This window comes from Liolophura sinensis, chromosome 6, assembly GCF_032854445.1.
Source record: "Liolophura sinensis isolate JHLJ2023 chromosome 6, CUHK_Ljap_v2, whole genome shotgun sequence".
Classification (NCBI taxonomy): domain Eukaryota; kingdom Metazoa; phylum Mollusca; class Polyplacophora; order Chitonida; family Chitonidae; genus Liolophura; species Liolophura sinensis.
In genome coordinates this window covers 3,899,128-3,906,480 of record NC_088300.1, presented here as the reverse complement: position 1 = coordinate 3,906,480, position 7,353 = coordinate 3,899,128, and positions in this window count along the sequence as shown.

Below are 7,353 nucleotides of genomic sequence, written 5' to 3'. Positions count from 1 at the left end.
TTCCTGGGCGGAATTAAGTAATAATTGCTGAAATGTAATAACATGCAGGTGCAATGTCATTTATAAAACAATTTCCTTACCACGGCGTTGACTGTATCCTATCATGACAATACCATCATAGTGGAAGTGGAAGACATGCGCGTTGCATCCGGCTTATTGCCACAGGTCTCGGAACACACTGTGAGCAGAACTGGGTGTATAATTTTGTAGGCCCATTGCGATATACGCTGTATACAGTTAGTAAATGTCAACATCATTTCCGCAAATTAATGGTCTATTATTGCAAAGTTTACCGAATTCCTTGCTGAACAAAATACTACACAAACTGCTATACAAATTCAGTCTGTTGAAAGCACAACATTTGATCTACGATACCGGAGGCCCTCTGTACATCTAGTTCAACAGTGATGCATTGGCATAGAATCTAAAGCACAGCTGTATGTGTACAACAGTTAATTGCAATACCTCATTCATTTAAGCAGTCTCAAGAATAAGACGAGAAGAATTTTATCAAATAATGTGTGTTCTTAAACGTATGCAAAGTCGAGTTCTTCAAGAGTCGCATTTGGACGCTGACAACATGTTCTGGCACTGGCATCTATATTGGGGCACATCACTGACTGTTTCTCTGCATGTTTCTGGCACTGGCATCTATACTGGGGCACATCACTGACTTTCTATGCATGTTTCTGGCACTGGCATCTATATTGGGGCACATCACTGACTGTTTCTCTGCATGTTTCTTGCACTGGCATCTATACTGGGGCACATCAATGACTGTTTCTCTGCATGTTTCTGGCACTGGCATCTATATTGGGGCACATCACTGACTGTTTCTCTGCATGTTTCTGGCACTGGCATCTATTGGGGCACATCAATGACTGTTTCTCTGCATGTTTCTGGCACTGGCATCTATACTGGGGCACATCACTGACTGTTTCTCTGCATGTTTCTTGCACTGGCATCTATATTGGGGCACATCACTGAGTGTTTCTCTTCATGTTTCTGGCACTGGCATCTATATTGGCGCACATCAATGACTGTTTCTCTGCATATTTCTGGCACTGGCATCTCATGGATTATATCACAGATATTCTGATACTTTCATAGCTTAGGACATGCCATTTTGTTACACTTCGGTAATAGCATCTAATGGAACTGCCTGTTGTCTGAGACCGACATCTCATGGGGCCTATTTTGCTGATTATGTACTTTATTGCATGGGCATGCCATTTGGTATATAACCGGAAATCTAATGGGACATATCACTGTTTATATATTCTTACACAGACATCTCAATGGGCACGTAGCCCAATTATGTTAAATCAGTGCCTCCTTAATGTCACTAACATCGTATAAAACAATACCCGTTTATGTTGTTAGCATATTATAAAACAAGCCAATATCACATTTATGATGTCTGCATATTGTGGATTAAGCCAATGTAACACGTATGGTGTCAGTATATTAGAGAACAAGTCAATATCACATTTATGGTGTCTGTATATTTTAGAGCAAGCCAATGTCACATTTATGATGTCTGCATATTATACAACAATGAAGATTTGAGAGTCGATCCTACTTTTGCAAGCATATGCACCGTAAATTCACTGGAAAGGGGGCGATAACCCCTTAGATTAGAAAATACGATGGAGTGTGTTCCCTTTTCTTCTTAGAACTGATGAAACTTATGGACGCCGGCTAAAGCCAAGTTGAACATTGTACGATCATTTTATCATTCCATCACCCAATGATAGAACGATTGCGCGAGGCGATGGGACGGTAAGTTCGAAGCGATGGCACGATAGTGTGACGTGATTACATTTTACTGCGAAGCGATGGAAAGATGCTTGCACAATCATTTCATCACTTCGTGGTATCGTCCCATCACTTCGTGCCATCGTCCAACGATGGTCTTAACCGGTTTCCACAGAAAATCTTATGTGCAAGATAAGGCTTTGGTACATTTCATCGTAATTATATCAATCTGAATAAGAGTATATGTAACACATTACATAACGCCAATATATCGGGTGGGGGGGGGGGGCATAAAAAATGGGCCGTACTTTGATGCTGCATTGCTCCATTATCCTTTGGTCAAACCCTTTCAAACTTTAGACATTCAAATGACATGATTTTGTTAATATACTGACCAATTTTCAAGGTCACCCTGTACCCTGTTTCAACCTGTACACAGGGTTAAAACAAAAACATAGCCTCAAAAACGCACGTTCAGGTAACCCACATGGCATCACCTGTCAGATGTCATGTGTAGAGCGCGTGCTGCACCTGTGTGATATGCGTCAATCAAGTGTCGTCTGGAAAAATTGTCTGGCTCTAGTGTCAGAGAAACTCTTCTGCCAGATAGGCACAAGTTTTGCTGAATCAACATGGTTTCCTCTGCGGAGGACAAGGGATTGATCACCTTTCAAGTAAAACAAGGTAGAACATCATTTTGAAACGTCCGGAACATGCGTTTTTTAGTCTATTTTGATTTTGGTCCCATGAACAGAAATCTTAAAGGATGAAATTGAAATTTGGTCTGCATACGTAGGACATAATGGCTTTTGAGTGTGTAAATTTTTAGAAGCTGACGTAAGAGGGTTTCGGAGATATCGAGCGTCAAAGTACGGCCCATTTTTTTAGGCCCGCCCGATATATGTATAAAAAAGTTCTATTTCAAAGGATGGTGGGAGAAAACTTCTCTGGAACTCCACGTACATCTGTGCGGTGATTTATTTACAGCGCATTCACAACGTGGCATTCACATTCCAGACAACGAAATATCCCAGACCTGTCACATGTCAGGGAAACCGAAAAGGGGAACACATCTAGGCATGAGAATTCACCATGCCATGAAGCTTAGAAGTCATGTGGTGATAATGACTTCCTGGGCATTATTGGCACTTTGAACTCATTATTCACAACTACATGGAAAATGTCAACATTTCAACAGCATACTGTCATATATGCGTTGTCGTCTGTGATTTGCATCCATGATAAAATGCTTGTTTTTCACATGGGGTAAATATTCCACCAAACTGCTGAGACTTTTAATTTTAATTTTAACTTCTAATTTAGAAAGTTCCACTTTAAAAGAAATTGATTCTCGGGGCATGGCTAGCAACGTCTGGTCCTTAATTGTTAATGTTTGAACACATCTGGACAATAAAAGCAAATGTATACATGTATACGCACGGGCGAACCCCGTGGTGAAGTTTTAGGACAGTGAATGAAATGCAGTTTAACACACACCAAACCACAATGGCAGTCGGCTATGCAGGCCTATGCATGGCGTCCTCAGTACTAACAGCTTCAGAATGACATCAGAGTGTTGGATCTGGACGGATGGATACTAGGGAGGGGCTCCGTCTCGAAGGGGAACGATTCCACAGGGGTGGACTTCTTCAACACCTGACGCGACACGGCCATGGGCGGAAGTCGTAACTGGGCTCTTTGATTGGCAACTGGACGGCGCCGTAGAACTGGTCGTTTGATTCTCCTTGGGACAACATTATCCAGCTTGATTTGGTATTTTGGAGGACGCTCCAAAATTTTTTCTAGTCTGTCGTTCATTTTTGAGTAATCACTTAACATTCCGTACCTTTCTCGGTCATTCTTGATCTCCTCAATTTTTCTTCTCCTTCTCTCCTTTGGATGATTGTATGCGATGTCACTCTCAACTTGCTTCCTATATGACGTCAGGCGCGTGCCGTCATAGCGGCCATAGGCACGAGGACTCTCTTCCTCGTTATCACAAACCGAATCTTCTGTCAAACATTTCAGCAAACCTCGTGTCTTTGTGAAAAACCACTTTAAGCCCACAGTTTGCTGTTCTCTGCGAAATGAGGTCGATTTCTTGTCCCTCTCTAAAGATTCCGTCAGAACTCTAAGCTTGTCCCTGACTTTGTCGTTGACTGCTGCACATAGTTTCTGTCTCATTTTAATCACCCGTTTCACATACAACAATCTGCCTTCATCCATGGCGAGAAGATAACCGTATACAGACTTTTCTGGGGATTCTGATTAAGCTGCCAAGAAAAATGTACATCAGCTGGTTATAGACTATTAGCTAAAGAGTACAAACAATCTGAAATCTTCTTAAAATATTATTTTAAGTTGAATAACGCGAAGGTTTAGAAATGTAAGCCAGATTCGTAGACATGGTGTATAACATTTGTTGATGAATAGGCTTGCATAAGTGTTCTTTATAATCACATGGATGTACAGCACAAACATGTTTTAGAACGTCCACTTAAGCCAGCCAGACACACACACACAAACACACGAAAACGAATGATTTATCTGCCGCTAACAACTAATATTTTGGCCATTATATAAACGTCAAACGACAATTGTTTTTAGCACTCAGTTAAGTTTTACAATGTGAGGATGTAAGCATACTATAGACTTAAACACATAGCGTGCCATCGAAATACATGCCCATAAATGAACTTATTAACACAATTGGGATGCTCAAAAGACATCTAAAATTAGTTAAATGTGTTACAGTTACCTTTCAGTTACGGACGGTCAATTCCGGTATATAAGCTACGGTGTGTTTTTCTTGAAACAAGCCATGTAATGTTGAGGTGGCGCTCACACAGGTTTATACGGCTGACTACATAGACATATATTGGCTATATAGTATACAATTCATGTGCGCTGGATGTTAATCGGATAAAACCGGATCACATTAATCCATATAGATAAGTTAACTGAGTTACCTGATCTTAATCTAGGCTAATGCAGAGGTGTAAACAGGTGACGTAGGCTATATATTTGTGGGTGTGCTTAACGTTCCTAACATCTTATTTTATATTTATATTTTATCACATTTACTTACCATGCATGCATATAATAATTGTGAGAATTTTACAATGCTATGATCCGAAAGCAGTGAAATGATCTGCTTGATTTCTGATTTTTTCAGCCTCCTTAAAAGAATGGAGCAAATGTGAGTTATACCATCAGTGACTCGATAATGCAATATATTGTTCACTTTTTAGTCCAACCTTCAAATCAGTTCTACTGCACTGTAAAATTAGTTTACTTCAGTATATAGACACATATTAAGTACAAATGCACACATTATATATCGTTTTCGGATCTTGTGCAAACGATATACGAATATGAGCAAATGCTCAGATAATCTTTTTGGGTAATACAGATTAGGTACTATAAGACACGAAGCAAGGGATCTTCGCAGATGTGGCCACAGAAATGAAACTATTGAACATTTCCTTCTTCATTGTTCCTTATACACAAGCCAAAGACAGCTTTTACTGCAGCTTTATGATGCAGCGAGAAAATTACAGCAACTCTTCTCCTTACGGTTTTATAACAGCATCATCAAGGATACCAAAAAATCTGTCACCTACATTTATCGACACAGTCTGTTGGAGTTGTCGTGTCGATACATATATACGAGTCATATTTAGCAGTATTCATATGATCGTCTGTGTACAAATTTCAGCTTGTATGTTTATGCGCGTTTAAATGCATGTGTATGCATGTATACTTACAGAATGGATACATATAATATACCTGCTCTATATATGTGTGTGGGTTTTTTTGTTTGTTTTTTTTTTTTGTTTGTTTGTTTTTTTTTGTTTTTGGTTTTGTACAAATTAGCAATCATGATTATTTTGATATGACCAGTGTGCATATACTTGCATGCCGGTATATCTATATATGCATACTTAAGTATGTGTTTAGGTACGTGGTTCTTGGATATATATCTCCTCAGCCAAAAGGACAAAAGGAAAAAGGAATACTTTTTTCCGGACGGTACCATGTATATATGCACTGTACACTTACTCAGCCAAATACTTTATTTCATCATGAGAGAGAAACAATATAAGCTTCGTTTAATGTTTCAATGCCTAATAAAGCTTATATAACAAAGGGGACACCTTATGTTCAGAGATCCTAAAGGATCAAGTCACACAGTATATACTGACATCGACTAGACTGTATGTACAGTCAAGCTACAGGAGTAGCAAGGTTGCCGAGTTGGATCTTTGGTATGATCCAACACGGCATCGAATCCCAAGTCTCCCCGCTATAACAAGCCGGTTGTTTAGCATAGAGCTGTAACTGGCGTTAACAGTATGCTTGAGTGAAATCCCATCTTTCCAAAGTAGACGTCGTCAGCAACCATCGCTTCTTCTTTTATTGGATATTGATTGGTCTGGGGACCACAGCTCTGCCGTTCCCGTTTATTGAAATCGTGCATCTGAAGGCGATGACTATATAGTGTTGTTCGATTGAGTACGATGAAACACAAGGGCCCTGCGTGATTTCATTAATAGTTCGACAATGAGAACCGTTTAATTTTAGGCAGCATTGATTGAATTCCCCAGTCACGTATGGGAGCCCATCAGATATAACCCTGTCCTGTACGTTGAGACATCCACCCTTTCAGCACATTTCATGGGCTTTATGCACTCAGTATGTTTTTGGTGAAGGCGGGCCACAGCACTCGTCATCGTCAACACACTAGAATGATGGTATGTATATACAATCGTACATGTATGATATATTCTTTGTATTTCATTTAGTTCCTTTTTTAGTTTATACCATGGCGGTCAGTTTTGCATGAAGGGAGGAAACGCTGCGCAATCGAATACTTGCAGTAAAAGCACTGCAGAGATAAATATTTTGATTAACAACTGTTTGCGAACTACACGATTTGGACACTGATTAAACTAATTCGCCTAGAACATCATTTCATTGTTTTATTTCCCGTCATCAATGAAAACTACATTGACTGCTTCTGTTCACATAAATTTGTCCTGATTGTTTACTTTATATACTTTTTAGTGGGGAAATCTTCAAAAATTCCCTGTCCAGATCAGAGTCCGTAATAGCCTTGCGTGCATACAGCGTGTGGGAGTCGGGTACCTGGTATAGCCGTTCGGCTACGTGTCCCAATACAGTGAGAGCTAAGTATCCACCGCCAAACGGTAAAGTACGGTACTCTAAGACTGCATTTGCTATAGGAAAGGCATTTTCTGGGTGATGAAAATTTCCACCGATTTACGAGGTGGTGAAAACTGACACCGATTTACCGAAGTAGTTTCAGTTTTAGAGTGTACTGCTGCGGTGTGTTTTAGCATCTCCGTAAGGGTTTTCATCTATTTGGGTATGTAAACCCGCCTGGAGCATCGTTATTGTGAACAACAGTATTTAGTTCATAAAATGCCGGTCAGATTATGTTTTTTTAGTGTTTTATGTTCGCACTCTTTAGCTGCGTGATGCAAAATGGTCGCATTTCCAGTGATTCGGCCGGGCCATAATTAAAAAAAATATATTTGTTGCGGGTGACGCTACTGAGTTGCTAAATTCGGG